Source organism: Lingula anatina, chromosome 6, assembly GCF_051362555.1.
Source record: "Lingula anatina isolate TDL-2025a chromosome 6, LinAna3.0, whole genome shotgun sequence".
Taxonomy (NCBI): Eukaryota; Metazoa; Brachiopoda; class Lingulata; order Lingulida; family Lingulidae; genus Lingula; species Lingula anatina.
The window spans coordinates 21,958,383-21,975,786 of NC_141772.1; the positions used below are offsets into that span (position 1 = coordinate 21,958,383).

General features: G+C 38.0%; 1 long non-coding RNA gene across 1 annotated transcript; it reads left to right on the top strand.

Moving 5' to 3' along the window:
• Positions 1-13,490: 13,490 nt before the first annotated feature.
• LOC147761356 (uncharacterized) lies at positions 13,491-16,409 on the top strand. The gene is made up of 3 exons (XR_015335220.1): positions 13,491-13,763; positions 15,169-15,262; positions 15,669-16,409. It is a non-coding gene; the product is annotated as an uncharacterized LOC147761356 (long non-coding RNA).
• The last annotated feature ends 995 nt before the right edge of the window (positions 16,410-17,404 follow it).

Here is a 17,404-nt window from a genome sequence, read left to right on the forward strand (position 1 = left end):
AGTGAAATTAAATCGATAATTGATGATTTAGACCCATCTAAAGCTAACGGCCCTGACCTGATTACCGTCAAGATGATAAAACTTACCAAAAACTCCGTGGTGAAGCCCCTAAATATTCTGTTCAACGCAATTATACAGTCTAATACCTTCCCCAACATCTGGAAAATTGCCGAAATTTGCCCAATCTTTAAAAAAGATGATAAAAAATCTATTTTAAACTATAGACCAATTTCGTTACTTAGTATTATATCTAAGATTTTAGAGCGAATAATATATAATAGAGTGACTAACTTTATTCTGAGCAACAAACTCCTATACCCTAAACAATCCGGCTTTTTGAAGGGTCATAGCACAGAGCACCAGCTCTTGGCGATTCATAATTTAATTACGAGTAATTCTATTAATGGTTATGACACCAGAGGAGTCTTTCTCGATATAGAGGCTGCATTCGACAGAGTTCCCCATTCACTCCTTCTCCTTAAACTCAAGTCTTACGGTCTAACCGGCAAACTTCATGCACTATTGTCCTCGTACTTGACTAATAGAAGAGTTAAAGTACGTGTTGGTGGGAAATCGTCTAATTTATCTAAGGGAGGTTACATAAAAACAAGTGTACCCCAAGGTAGCATACTTGGCCCGTTACTTTTTCTCATATACATAAATGACCTCCCTGACGGACTCTCTACTGATTGTTTCATCTATGCGGATGATACTTCCCTCTTTATGCCCTCGCGTCGGGGAGATGTTGATTCACATGCTATATTACAAGGTGACCTACGTACCATTGAAAATTGGTCCAATAAATGGAAACTCAATTTTAAACCGGCAAAGTGCCGCGAAATTATATTCGGCAAAGAAAATGATAATAGTGCATACCCTGAATTGTATATAAACAATACCATGATACCTAGGACAAAGAGCCACAAACACCTGGGACTAGTACTTGATTCAAAACTAAATTTTAATGATCATACTGATCATGTTTGCGAAAAGGTTCAACGGGCCGTAAATGCACTAAAACCTCTATACTGCAAAGTTAGGTCCAAACATTTAAATGTTATATATAATGCCTTTATCCAATCACAATTTGATTACTGTGACATCTTCTATCATAACTCACTCCAGAAGAAATTATCGAAACTATCGTCTCTTCAATACCAAGCCGGCAAAATAGTACTGGGAGCCTTACCTAGCTCTTGTACCTCCAAAATATTTGAACAACTAAATTGGATTTCTCTATTTGATAGAAGAAAAATGCATGCTCAAAAAATTATGTTTTCAGTCATGGCGAATTTGGTCCCCTCCTATGTTTCTGATATATTCCGCCCATTCAGAAACCCTTTTCCAATCATAACCCGAGAAAATAACAAAAGAGACTTTAAACTTCCTCCTAAATACCCCCGTACCTCAGTTAACTATTTTCTGATGTCTTCATGGGATCAACTCTCCTCCTCCACTAAATCTTTACCTTCAATCTCATCTTTCAAGAACTCGATAAAAAAACACCTCACTGCTGGGTCGCTTTCAACAACAACACTAAACTTGAACAGAAACCATGAAAAAATTCTTAACAGAGCGAGGGTCGGTTGTTTATTTAGAGCAGAATTGTTTAGGCATAACTGGACTACTATTGATACACCACACTGCACCTGTGGTGCCCTTGAAACCCCTCTTCACTTTTTCTTCAGATGCCCTCTACTCAATTCAAAGTACCCTCCCCTTTACCAAAAAATAAATGAAACTCTACATGCAAGCAAGACCTCTTTCAAAACACAAAAAGAAAAGCTGTCGTTATTTCTCTACGGTCATAAATCCTTATCACCCACCCAAAATGAAATTATCTTCGACACTGTTGCAAATTTTCTTCTCGTAAACTTTGTTATCACTTAATAGGTATTATCTCTTTTCCTCTTCTTTCTTTCTGTACTTAACTTGTGCTCCTGATATATATGAAGTTTTACATTTACTCTGTTGTATATATGTATATACTTATCCATTTGTTTTATTTATTTATTTACTTATTTAATTTAATTTTGTGGAGAGCATATAATGCTTCCAGCGCCTTGCCTCCACTTCATTCTTTTGAATAAACGTTGTTTAAAAAAAAATGTTCTGACGTATTTTTAGCTTTAATGTTATGGTTTAGAGCTACCATGTTCACCTCAGGTACCGGTAGCATGTTTACCTGAAATACTGCATTTAGCCAGACCGCACCAATTCCAAGCATCCCACTGCAGTATAAAGTATCAAACTATGTGATATATTATGTATATGTTACTATGAAAGCTGTATCTATAAATAAATATTAGTGTAAGCTTTTCATATGTGACTTTAAATGAAATCTATCTGAATTAACAGCACATGGCCCGTGGGTATATAAAGTCCACATCCGCCACTTAACAATAATAGCACTAACATCAATAAAGACACATCCTATTTCTCACAGCCATTCAAGAAGCACAGAAGAAAGGCTAAATCCTAAATCCAGATCCTTCCAGAATACAGAATACGTGTAAAGAAATAATTTTACAGGAAAGAGTAAAGCACCATATTTAACCGGACTGTGGACTCATGGTGATTGATTGTATACTGTATATTATTACCACAGCAAACAAGCACAAAACCGTGGTAATATAACTTTCATACGACTTCATCCCCAGAAATGCACTGCATGACGTCACGCTTAGCACACTGCGCATGCGTGCACTTTTAATGAGTTGCTAGATTGCCATAGGAAAATGAATGGGTTCACGATTTGTGGGTAATTCGTGAGAATTGACAAACTAACGGCCTGATGCCGATAGACAGCAAGGCTGTTCTATGCTTCAAGCAACTCCTGACCAAATATCGCTAGGGTTTTTAAAAAAATTCTGTTGTACACACGCACTAAGAAGTTTGCCGTGTATTGCCTAGCATACCCTCAGCAAAACGCACATATTTTCAGAAATAGTGATTTTAGACGGTAGATTCACTCAGAAACAAAGGCAAACTAATTCGTTGCCGATAGCTCCAGCAGATAGCAGCACCATAAAGAGTCTGATTAAAAACTTTCATGGCAATTGAAGAACTTTTACCACTGTACAAATGAGTCCAAAAAAGTACTTGGTACAAATGTGAAACTGCCCAGTGCAAGGCCAAGAATTCAATCAGTATTTTCAATCATATTATCAGATTCTACATAAATTGACTGACAATATCACTACTCAGTATTTAACTAATCTCTTTTAATTAAAATTCAAAATTCCTATTATCATTTAATAATAATGCAAAATTCTTCTTTCAGATTGCTATTTATTTTAAATTTTAATGCTGCAACTGTTCCAAAATAATCTTGTAGTAAAGGAAAAATGCAAATAAGAAGTGGAAGACCAATTTTACCCACATTATTCAATTATTTGAATATAAGAAGAATAAGATCACGATTTAACAAATTAAAATAATCTCTCATGAACTCTTTCATGAATAACATATTGTCAGCGACAGTTACTCAACTTCCCTACTTAATGAACTCTGCCAATAGTGAACGCATTCAACACCGTAACTGAGCAGTTTTTGCGTCCAGCTGCTATATAAGCTGGACGTTTTCTACAGCGGTATGCAGTGCGGCATCGACACACTCCGACGACCACAGCTTGTAGCAACGACAGGCAGCTCAACAGCAGCGGTTCTCTCCAGCGCCTCGCACCGGCCTACAACTCCGCGGTCACCCCGGCGGCTCGACAGCAGCGGTTCTCTCCAGCGCCTCGCACCGGCCTACGACTCCGCGGTCACCCCGGCGGCTCGATAGCAGCGGTTCTCTCCAACGCCTCGCACCGGCCTACGACTCCGCGGTCACCCCGGCGGCTCGACAGCAGCGGTTCTCTATAGCGCCTCGCACCGGCCTACGACTCCGCGGTCACCCCGGCGGCTCGACAGCAGCGGTTCTCTCCAGCGCCTCGCACCGGCCTACGACTCCGCGGTCACCCCGGCGGCTCGATAGCAGCGGTTCTCTCCAACGCCTCGCACCGGCCTACGACTCCGCGGTCACCCCGGCGGCTCGACAGCAGCGGTTCTCTATAGCGCCTCGCACCGGCCTACGACTCCGCGGTCACCCCGGCGGCTCGACAGCAGCGGTTCTCTATAGCGCCTCGCACCGGCCTACGACTCCGCGGTCACCCCGGCGGCTCGACAGCAGCGGTTCTCTCCAGCACCTCGCACCGGCCTGCGACTCCGCGGTCACCCCGGCGGCTCGACAGCAGCGGTTCTCTCCAGCACCTCGCACCGGCCCACGACTCCGCAGTCACCCCGGCGGCTCGACAGCGGTCTACTCCTGCGCCACTCATCTGCCCAAGACCCGACGGTCACCCCGGCGGCTCGATATCGGTCTACTCGACTCCTGCGCCACTCATCTGCCCACGACCCAGCAGTCATCCCGGCGGCTTACGACAGTGGTATCTCTCGATAGCAGTCCAACCGACAGCGATCCATTTCGATTTGGTTTAATTTTATTTTCATTCAATTTTTGTAACCATTTATTCGCTATTAAATTATTTATTTATTTATTTTCTTCGTTCTTGTTGCTTCTATCACCGTCTCGTCCGCAACACATATTAAACAAAATTAAAGTTATAAATTAGTGGTAATGGCCTATTCTGGAATATATGAGCTCTGCACATCATCAGTACCTGACTTGGTACAGTATACTTACTACTTGGATACAGAGTTAGATTTAATAATGTAACAATAAGCACAGCACAAAAACAAATCTTTCCGATTTTTCAGCCTCCGCGGAATGACGTCGGAACAGTGCAAGCTGGCCTTTACAACGCGCGACTGAATGACGTTTTTCCGCGCAGGAGTACCCCTTTCTCTTTTACACGGCCTTTCAACAGGCGTAATCTCGTTCGTCTTTCTTCGCGACTGAACAACGTTTTTCCGCAGGGGTCCTGCCTTGGTATTATGTGACGGTCGATCGTTATTATAATAATAATAATAATTTATTGAGCACATGAAATGAGTGTACATTTATAGGCTCTCTACACTACTAATTATAATATACTTAAGTTTAAATACATGTATATAGTAATAATAAAGTTAAAGTATAATACCAGGTGTTATCTCAATTTGGATAGCTTCCGTTTTCTCATAGCACTGTTTATAAACTTTACAAGTGCGGACACACCTCTCTCATTTGACACATTTAATAGGGCGGATAGTGTATCGTCTGCTAGACCCTGCACATTTACCTCTGGTAAGGCAGCAAATAATGTTTCTCTGTCTAGATTATAAGTAGTACACTCAAGAAAAAAGTGAGCTTCATCTTCCACTGCATTACAGTGAGGACACTTTCTGTCCTCAATTTTTGTTTTGGGGTGGGTATATCTGCCTCTTTCAATCTCTAACTCGTGGTCACTGACCCTCATTTTGGCTAGAATTTTTTTATGTGTAAAAGGGACTTTTAATTCCAAATATGGCTCAGCTTCATAGGATTTCTTAATTTTGCTGTAGGTGCGGAGTTTGTTGTTGGTATTTCTATGGATTTCTTCCCAAAATTTTCGTTTTATTTCATTGGTTATTTCTATTTCAAGATCTGGGTAGTTGTGGATTTCGCAATTATGTCTGTTTGTATTAAGTTCCCAACATAATTTAATATTTGACATTGTCTGATACCAGTTACTTCCATTTTCTATTTTTTCCCTGTTATATGCTTGTTTAACAATTCTGTTATCTGGGAGTTCTTGGAGTCTAGCACTGTATTTTGAGACTAATTTTACTATGTCCAAATATATTGGGAAGCGACCCATTTCTGCTCGGCAGGCATTATTGCTGGCAGATTTCCTTACACCTAATGCCCACTTACAAAATTTCAAGTGTACTTGCTCGAAAGGCGTTTTATTTAGTTTTTCCAAAGTCATCTTTTTTTGTGATAATATTTCTTGTCCCCAGACTTCGCACCCATAAAGTAGTATGGGCTTTATCATTTTGTCAAAGAGTGACATTGTAAGGAGTGGAGAGGAGATTTCATTTGATGCTAGTGCTCCTTTTAAGGCAAAGATTGCTTTGAGGGCTTTTTGTTTTAGATTTTCCAAAGTTTTCTTTAGTGATCCCGTGTTAGTAAATATTACCCCTAAGTATTGATATTGTTTTACTATTTCAATTGGTCTATCATTTATGACAAAATTAAGTGATTCAGTTCTACCAGATTTATGAAAAACTATAACTTTTGATTTCTCTTCGTTTACACGTAATTTCCATCTCTCACAATACCTCTCAAGTTTATTCAACAGTGTTTGCAAGCCATCTTTTGTTTTGGAAATCAAAACCAAGTCATCTGCATACAGTATATGACTTATTTCCTCAACTTTGGAGGTGTCATTAACACTGTAGAGTTCCGCTTTTATGTCATCAATAAAGATGTTAAACAATATGGGACTAAGGTTGTCCCCTTGTCTTATGCCAATTTTAGATAAAAAAGGTTGAGTATATCCTTTGTCTACTGATACACCTAATCTTGTGTTTTCATACATGTATTTAATAATGTTGTATACTCTGCCTCGAATTCCGGTTTTGAGAAGTTTCAGGAAAAGTCCTTTATGCCATACTGTGTCGAAAGCTTTGCGTAGATCAATGAAACAAGCATATAAGCGTTTATTTTGATTCATGTACTTGTTTATCAGTGATTTTAGTGTGAAAATATGATCGGCTGTCCGATATCCAGGTCTAAAACCTGCTTGTTCTTCACTCAATTTCCGATTAACTTCTAGGTAGATGGACAGTCTGTCCGTTATTATGGAATTAAAGAGCTTACCAAGGCAGCTGGTTATGCACAGGCCTCTATAATTTGATGGGTCTGTGCGCTCTCCGGATTTGTATAGTGGCAGTATTATGCCCAAGTTCCAAGCATCTGGTGTTTCCGCTGTGTTTAGTGCCAAATTAAAAACCTTTGTTAGTAGACCCACTAAGTATTTTGATCCAGATTTTAACATTTCATTTCTTATTAAGTCTTGGCCAGCAGTTTTACCGTTTTTCAGTTTTTTAATAGCTTTTTTCACTTCACCGATTGTTACTGGACCGTTGAGTGTAGAGTCTCCTTCTTGGTTTTCATAGGTTTTAATTTCATCATCTAATCTTTTATCTTCAACAGGGGGGATGCCACAGAGTTTTTGAAAATGTTGTTGCCAAATATCAGGGTTCACAGGATTGCTCTTATCATCTTTATCCTTTAGGTTTTTAAGGGTTTTCCAGAATTCTTTTGGATTGTTTCGTTCAGAATTGATCAGCTTTTTAAGTAATGAGTCTTTATATTCTCTTTTCTTTTGTTTTAAAAGCTGTTTATATTTTTTGGTTGCCGCATGATATGTTTGAGAGATGAAGTTATTGTGGGGATTCTTTTGTAAAAGTCTTCCGAGATTTTTGATATTTCTTCTAATTTCAGAGCATGAGCTGTCAAACCATGGCTGTTGTTTAATTTGTTTTATTTTCTTTTTTGTTTTATTACTTTTTGGTATATTTCTTTTTCGTAAGGACATAGTTGCAGCTTTTTCAATAATGTTTGTTAGTTCATCACAGGCAGTATTTATTCCGTGTTTTGAGGCTGGGTAGTTTGTATTTTGTGCATGACTTATTGCGCTCAGGATTTCTTCAGTTTCAAGGGCTTGTACAAATTTCTCAGTGGAGCCAGTTTCCCAAAAGTAGCTATCTTTAAAATTTTGAATAGGCAGTGATGTTTCTATTTCTTGAGTAGGCCTACCAGAGGTATAGATTGCAAGGACTAGCAGGCAATGGTCAGATAAATAATCAATAGGTAAAACTGTTAAATACATGATTTTGCTCAGCAGTCTATCACTTACAATTGCATAATCAACAGCACTGCACCCTTGCCTATTGTAACATGTATGATACCCAAGTGAATTTCCTTTGACTCTACCATTCAATATTCTTAAGTTGCTATTCATACATAGTTCAAGCAAGGCTTTTCCTTGGCGGTTGACTACTGTATCTACATTGTTTCTTTTTTGTAAAAAACTATTTGTGGTGTAACTATCAGCCACTGGTATACCAAATGTATTATCATTTTTAATGAAGTCTGGCAATGATCCAGTTCTAGCACTGAAGTCACCAACTAAGCAAATTAACCCATAGTTCTGGTAACTAGCGATTTCTTCTTCCAAAATTTCTAATGTTGCTTCGTCAGATGGACCGTTGTTGGGTTTTACGTATACTGCACATAAGTAAACATCTTGTTCTAGGCCTAGTTGTCTGCTTGATAGTTGGATCCACATGAGATTTTCACTTTTGCTACTGAGTATTTTAATACCATTTTTAAGTTCTTTTTTGTAATAAATTACTATTCCGCCTGAGGGTCTGCCTTTCGCTTTCTTTTTTGTTCTTAACTTTTCTATATGACTGTGGGTACCAGTGGGAAGGGCAATTTTTGATCTTACCGTACTGAATGTTTCTACACAAACAAAAATGTCAAAATTCTGGACTGTTGAGACAAAGTTATCATCAGCTAATTTCTTAGCTAGCCCTCTTATATTTCGCATGCCAATGCGCAACATTTTTAATTGGTTGGTATAACCTGCCTGAATATAGTTTGTATCTGTACAAAATGTTTGATATCAGAATGACTGGTATCACCTCAAATACTGGCACTTTATGCCTTGCCAAGAATTCTAGGTTACCTATAAGCAAAGGTTATTTTCGTTCTGCATATATGTTATTTAAAGTTCCAAAAAGGCTAGGGAATATATTTAAATTTATATACATTTTGGTCAGTAAGACAGTTCTATTTATATGAGGAAACATCTTATTAACATGACTAATAGCTGCATGATGTAAGTTTTTTTAGGATGGGGGAGGGAAGTGTATCTACTTACTTGTTTTTGAACACTCGTTCCCATCTCAGTAACATGATAAGAAGATACATATACTTACATAATTTCTTTGCAGTTTCACTGTACTTTCTTGCGATATATAAGTATGTAAAAAAAAAAAAAAAAAAGTTCATATTTATATGTATGTGTTCTTAAGAGTTCAACTTTTGGCAAAGTCCATTATTAGTTCAATTTTGGCATAACCCTTTTGTTGTCACAGTTTTCTTTCCAGCTTGCTTAAGCAATCTCGCAACATTCGAAGTTCATTTTCTAAGTGGAATTGGTGTTGCTGAGCACCACGTTGGTTGAAAGTCTTTCTATTATTCCATTGGTCCTGATATGTATGGAGCTGTCTACCAAGGGTAGGGGGTGGGGGTCCATTTGCTAGCTTGATGTTCCTTGCAAGGGCAATTACACCAGGTTGGGAGAGGTGGATTCCATCCCATACGAAGAAGTCCCTTCTGCACACTATATTGCTATTATGAATGTATCTAACACCATGTTGTGTCTGGCAAAAGGCGTGTACGAGGGCATTTGTTTCCTGTGCATTTGCATTGAATCTCCTATTACCCCATCGTGGAAGGATGTTACTGACTACGATTGTTGTATTTGGGTAGCGCTGTCTAGCACTGCGTATCAGGTCTTTCGTTTCATTCGCAACTTGGCTAGGGGGCTGGTTGGAGCTGATGTTGTTAGATCCAATGATGAAAGTGATGGATCTAGGCTGGCCAAATTGTTTTTCTAACAAGAGCCTTTTAGCATCTTCAATCTTCTTTCCACTCAGTACATAGCAGTGGCTCTTGGATTTTGGGAATAACTTATTAGCTTGAATTCCTTTCCCAATAGAGCTAGTTATTAAGACATGGTCCAATTCTATAGGAATATTCTCTCTTGAATCCGGTGGAGTCATTGTGTTTCCATTCCCAGTAAGTGAATTTGCTGGTGGGTGCAGATTGGTAGTTTCAGTAGAAGATGTTACTTCATGTATTTCTGGGGAAGAGGGTGCTATCGGTGATGCTGCTAATACAGATGGAACAATGGTAGGTGTAGCAGCAGTGATGAGGGGTGTTGTTTTGACAGCAGCCTGAGTATTATCAGGGGTGACATCAGTGATGTTGTCAGTTTCATTAACCATTTCCAGCCTTGAGTTTGTTTTCTCAGGTGTATGGGTATATGTGGCCAAGCTGTCTCTATCCTCCCATTGTGTTCCTTTGCTGACTGTATCTCTCTGGTTAGGTGTTAATGGCCCAGTCTGTGTCCCATTGTTGACTGTAGTCTTTTGTTTTGGGACTGTGATTAAGGTCTCACATTGTGTTCCAGATGTCACATTAGTTGTGTGCTTGGGGTTTTTGTTATCTATCTTCTCTGATAGATAATCTAACTGTTTGATGATCTTTGAGAGTATATTTGTAGTTTCTAGATGTCTAGAATCTGATAAGGCGGTGATACCAGTTAATGAAGCTTTTATGGACTCCAACTGGTCGCTAAGGAGGGTTTTGGACTTAGCTTCTTCCCTTTTAGCATCTGCCGTACTGAATACAATTTCTGAATATTGATTTTCTACTGCTTGTAGAGTTTCCTGTAGTCTGGATATGTCCCTCTCATTTTTCTTTTCTTTTGGATTTGGACGTGTTTTTGTTTTGAAACCCTTGCGTAGAGTTTGACTGTCTTCTTCAGTTGAGTTGGTCTTATTGACAGGTGAATCAGCAATCTGTGTGGTCTCTGGGTGTGATGGTTGTATTTTCCTTGGTGATGATAGTAGAAGTGATACATTTGGATAGTCATGAGCCAACCATAACATATAGGCTGCTCCCTGGATGTGTAGCTTTTTGGACTTTGCTGTGTGGTAGAAGGTTAGTGAGACTGTACCTAGTTTAGCACCGGAAGAGCTAGAATATGGAAACTTGAGTTGAGTCCCTATTCCACCATTTACTTCACATTCAGATTCTGGTTTGTGATATACCCTGCACTTCTCCAGCCATTGCTTAACTTGGCTCACTGTGTTCATTTTTATGACAACACAGTGGGTATTGTGGGTGGTTGTGTCGATAGTAGGGCCTTGGTACTCCTCAGAATAATCATAATTAGAAGATATGCCATTTTCCCTGTCATATATGATTCTAGTTTTCCTGTTCATCAAAGTAGAGAATGCAATACTGTATGATTCCAACAGTTTCTGATTATTGTCATTTAAGTCTGTTAGCTCACCTGCCTTTGTTGTGAAGGCTTCCTTTATTTCCTCTGTTGTGGCTTCAGGCTCCACGCATAGTGTACTGTAGTGATCCACCATCTTGGCTTGCTGTAGAGCTCTTTGTTTACAGTGTGCAGTTCAGATCAGATTTATATCACTTATTTCATCTAACTTGCACGGTTTTAATCCTTAATATTTTCAAATACTACTTCCTCATATGTTCATATTCCCTTTTCAACTTGTTTAGATGATTTAGAAATCTTGGTTCTGGCATAAAAGTGCAATTATTAGAGAGCCATGCACATGATCATCCTGCTGTCAGCCATCTTGATATGGTTATTGGATTGTAACTGACATTTAAGAACATGAGATTTCAATGGAACTGAAAGATTTATATTGTTAATTCCTTCAAAATTTAATTTTATTATCTTAAGTGCGCTACATGTATATACTGTCTAAAGGCGTGATCATCCCGATCATAAGAACATCTCTCCTGAGGAAGCTTCCCCCGAGGGCTTATCATATTTTGTTATTCATCATTTCATTTCTCTTTGCTGATTTATCCCTAAAAGTTGTATTTGATCTATCAAATCCAGTCCAATTACAGATTGCTTGGAAGCGATATCAAAGTTTATATTTAAAGCATGATCATTATTTCCATAAAATTGCAATGAATTATAATGAATAAGACTTGGTCAAAGGCCATGCTATTTGATTATTAAAAGTTTGGCCGCGGCCTTCAGGGCCGTAGCCTGAGCAAAATGCCGGGGGGGGGGGGGGGGGGGGCAGTAAGCGGACACGAGGGGGTGAAGCCCCCGAGGTGGGAGGGGGTGCCCCCCTCCCATGGTGTGGAAATTTTTTAAAAACTGTATTGCATTCTGGTGCATTTTAACAGTTATTTATTGCTCAATCAGAAGTCAGATATTGTGGGCGAAGCCTCCGAGGGGGGACACCCCCTCCCACGGTGTGGAAAATTTTTAAAAACTGTATGTATAATACTGCATTCTGGTGCATTTTCACAGAAAATGATACCAACTTTGCAATTTTTTTTTACCTTTGCGATTATTTTTTTTGCACCTCAAATCCCGGGGGGGGGGGGGGGGGGGGGGCATCTGCCCCCCTGCCCCCCCGGAGGCTACGGCCCTGGCCTTGAATGATGCAACTCTGGTTGCAGCAATGCAAGTTAATCAGCGGACATATAACTGACTAACATTTAACTTGTCGCTCGTACTATAGAAATTGTTAATCACACTTGCGCTTACAATCTGGATTTTATAGGATACGTTTTAAGGTGTCTACGGAGTAAAAATCATTTCACTGAAATCATGATACACAGTCAGTGTATTTTTAATTTTTATTTTTTCAGTTAATAAGGTGTATAAATAAAGATTCCTTAGACGATCGCTATTTAGACTGCGGCAGTTTAAATAGATCTTAAGTTTATTACACTGATGGACGTAGTGCTTATGCATTGAATCAGCGTGTGCAGTGGTGCAACCAATCTTTAATTAATAAGGGAGTTGGAAGAACCAGCGGGTGACCGTTAATCGTTCTAATATTTAATCAACACTGAGCGGAGAACAAACAAAAAAGGATAAAGCTGTGTCACTCTATGCGCTGGTGGCCGGGGAAATTTCAACAAAGCCCGACTAACAACAATGTACGTCACGGTCACCTTCAATATTTCATCCAGCTAAAAGACGAAAACAAAAATACTGTTGACTGGAGATGCATTAGAACATTTTTTTATTTGATGAATAAGTATTGCCCCACAACTGATCGTAGTACATCCCGCGATAAGATTTCGCTCGATAGACCATGTCTAGAACTATTAGTAAACCATTAGTTCTAAACTAGCTGTCATAAAAAACCTTGCTTGAAAAACTGAATAACTATAAGACCATTGTTATTTTGCAAGATTAAGCAGTGATAAATATGTTGATATATAGCAAACATTATCAGTATGATGTATCGTAATACGTATATAACAGGAGTACTTTTCTATCAGTGGGTGAGGAAGAAAAGGGGGTGGTTAAACCACGTAAGTGAAGAATCACTGCACATTAACGTGCATCGTGTGTCACTTTTACAGGGTTTCTGCTAATGAAAATGTATCATATCGCAATATACTGATTTCTTCATAGAAATTATTTTTTTACATGAAAATAAATAAATCGCCGCAAGTCAAAAACGGCTATTTTGTTTATAAGTTCTGGGCTTTGACAGAGAAGGACAGGCCTGCTTTAGATGACAGCCGGATTCGGTTGTTTTTGTATGGGGATTGCTACCAGTAATTAACACAGTTTTCACATGAAGTACCATTGAAACACGATGGTCGAGAGATGACTCATGAGTTGAGGTCAGTATAACAAGCAGCATGGTGGCCAATAAGCTATTTAACCTTTTATGTAACCTCTCTCCAACAGCGGTGATGAAGGCTTAAACCAAGGAGTTATAACAGAAGGAGATTACACGCGTGGAGGTGGAGCCCGTATTACGGTCTCTCATTGGTCGGAATGAATAGAACCCAGAGAACAATGGATGCCTATCTCTGTTACGCTTAATTGGTACTCTCGTTTAAATCTCGTTTGTCAGAATAGATGCCTTCGTCTGTCGTTTGGAGAGGACACAAACAGAAACGCAGTCAAAAGTTTCTTAAAATGAGAGAATTACAGAATTTATATGATATTACGTTGGGCAAGGTTTTCAAAAAACAGGTAAGTGCTTTTAAATGCATAACTACACGAAATATGAAGATAAATTGCAACTTTTATGTCGTAGGGTCTCATTGTGTAAGTGTCCAGCTACACGTTGATCTCGCGAGGTGGTGTGTGGAGAATAAATATTGCACGAAAAATATTTCCCACTCATAACAAGTGCCTATAAATATAGTATCAGATGAAGAAAGTTTGGTCTTTATACAGTTGCAATTGTTAAGTAATTTGTGGCAATAGCAAAGAATAAAACTTAGGTGCACTTTCAGTAGCCGAATAACAAGCAGATGCTTAAGCCGCCATCTTGTTAATATTTCGAAAAAAATTACTCCAAAAGACATTTTCCTCCTTCTTTTTGAAACTTTTGTCACATGACAGTCATAAAATTTAACTAACTGTTATGTATGCAACATACTTGCTTGAGCAGTATTGTTTTTTTTTGCGATTTTACATGTGGTCTAGCTTGGATACGACAATTGACAATTTTCATGAGTTCCGATCAAAAATTGTTACGCTTGTTACGGCCAAAAGCCTTACCACTTTTTGTACTTTTCAAATGCAAGATTATAAAAAAATTTGGTGTGTTTAGATTCTTGAACATCTTGGTCGTGGCGTGGTATATATTGCATGGATACTGCTCCAATATTTCTTGAAAAAAATAACCTGATTTGTTCAGAATACCAATTTTTTACTCTAGTGTTATGGGTAAATGTACCATTTTGGCCTTTACCTTTTTCATGTTTAAATCTAAAAAGACTTATCATGACAGTTGGTCATCATTTTTCTTCTCACCATGGTGGGTGGCTTTGGAGTGGTAACTTTGTTGTTAAAGTAAAGTGCTCAGTTTTTTTGACTGGAAAATGTTGCCTCCACCCAGCATTTTCCATCATGGCGGTCTAACAGGAAGTTTGACTTTATGGCATAGTTATTTTTAACTTATTTAGTCTTCTTTTTACATATATGTGTTTTAATTTATATTAAACCTTTGAAAAAAGAACACATATGAATCCTGGTGCTTTTAATTTAAAGTCTAAAGGTTTTAAGTTCACCTAGGCTATACCAATTACTTAACCTGTTATCTCACTACACATCTCCCTTTGAGTCAAGGTGTGTAAGACACACCTTACTGTGTAAGACACCTCTATAATTAAGGGGTACTTGCTTCTCTACATTAATTATACTTCACTACTTTGGCATGTTAGGTGGCAAGCTTGGATGTTTCTGTTCATTTTAAGAAAGAAGCTTTGCCTTGGTGGTTACAAAAGAATAGAACTCTATTAAGGTTTATTCATTACTTGAAAGTAAATATTTCATCTTGCAGTGTTGAAACAGAAATTCTCTCAAAATTGATAATGAATTTTACATGCTTATCTTAACACTACTCAAGTTTTTTTTTATTCTATTATAGATATGGGAGAAGGCTGCATTGAATACATGAATTATGGTCAGGCTGGAAAAAAATTAAAAAATGCAAATGAAAAAAGGAGGTCTGCGTGTCTGGGGTAAGTTACTTTTGTCATAATGCCTACGATGCATTAAACATTCACTAACGACAGTACCCTTTTTAAAATTTTTTTCAAAATACAACAACCTTGGGCATTTTCCTTTTAGCAACCAGCCTCTCTGAAATCCCCTTTTTGTCCTGTCAGAAGAGTAGGAACAAGGGCGGATTTAAATAATTTCTTGTAATAAGTACAATTTCTTTCAATTTCTTGGGGTTACTAGCTTGTGATCATGAATCTTGATATGCTATATAAATTTAGTTGTAAATTGTTCATTTATGTGGTGAACATTATTTCAGTCAAGTCAAAACAAGACACATTAAACTTCACTGCGTAATTCCATAATGTCTTCATGGATACTAGTAGTTCATAATGGTATTATTATGTTTTTTTTTCTAACCTACAGGTTTCTCTCTTTTCTGAGTGGCATGGCATTGGCAGGCAGAAGAAAAGGCCCTGAAGAAATTCTCACTTGAGTTGTCCTTTTTGGAGAAGAAACTGGATAAGACTGGCCAACAGAGATTGCATTAAATTAATAGTGCTCCTTCATGACATTTTAAAATATTTTCAGTCACCTAACTGACTCTATACCTTTCAAAAGTTGACATAAATTTTATGCTACTGTCACGTGGAAAAAAATTCAAAGCCTATATATAATTTGTTGAGTGCCATGGTATAACAGTCTACTTGATTGCCAGTAAAATTTGGACTTTCAGTGAAATTTCTTTAAAGCAGTCACTTACTGGCCCAGTTAATTTTTTCAGCTGTAACATGTACTCCAGTTCATTTTATAAATGTTCTTACTAAGTGTTGTCTTGATTTATAATAACCTTTTGAAAATCCCATGTTTTTATCCTATTTGTAAGAATTAGCCACTTTATCTTCTTTTTTCATTCAGCCCATTAGATTCTCAGACCTTGCTGGCCTGTGAGTGGAATAGTATCTGGCACAGACTGGTATCAGCAAGTCAGATAAAAAAGAATATAATTATTTCTATTTGCACGGTTGAAAAAAATGCCAACATAGACTGCATAAAACTGGAAAACCATAGCAACTTAGTCATTCTTATGACTTCATTAATTACTGCTTACGTGTAAAATTTTGTTTTTGTTCTTCTATTGATATAATAAAATGGTTTTACTCATGATGCTTGAGTATAGAGTTGACTTAAAAGATATTTTAAGTTAATATACTAAATAATAGTTTGAAATTCAAAATTCTCATCTTTATTTGTTTCACTTTAAAGAGCTCAGTTAATACTAAAATTTCTGATATATTTTGCACATAAATATATTTATGAATGAATAAAAATAATTCTTAATGTTTAGCACTGTGTACTTGTTTACCGACAAGTGTTAGTATGTGTCAAAATAATCCTGAAAAAAAGGGAGATTTCCAAGATAAAGAAATTTATAACGAGTATTTAGTAAACTGGCATGTCGTGGCATTGCCTCAACCTTTGATTAAAATTTCACTTTAATGCATTATGATATTAAAATTATACCGAGTGAGAGAAAAAAATACTGTAACAAAGGGGGTCACAGGAGCCACGAATCTGCTATTTAAAATCATTAGAAACAATGTAAACATGTGCTGCACGATCGTCTGCTATGACCGGAATCTACTTTTCTTCAATAACTTTACATTAAATCTTACCTAAGACTTCGTTTTTCCTTAGAGACATATGTCCTGGAGTTTATCCATAGGTTAATTCTTCATTTAAATCCCAAATAATGGAAATACGGCGCTAAATCTACAATACACAAGTTAGTGACACTTCCATGCAGAGCGGCCATGCTGTTAGGTCGCGACCTTCGACCTTTGACCGCAGCGCGAGCATGACGTAACGGAGTCTATAAATAGGGCTGCAGAGCCAAAGCGGGGGTTCTTCGAAAAGCTGACTCCCCTCTCGACAGAATCAACAGCCTATAGTACCAGTGAGTTAGATTTTATTTAGAGGGTGCCCCCGCGGGGGTAACCCGCCTGTCATTAGCCATTTTCTATGTAGTTTGGTACTGAATTTAATGAAACTTTATCTAATTTTAGTAAGTTCAACTTGTAGTAGTTGCTAGATCGAAGTTACGGTCTCTGTTTAGATATTTCGCGTAGCTTCCCCATGACCTCCCTTTTTTTACTATTAAC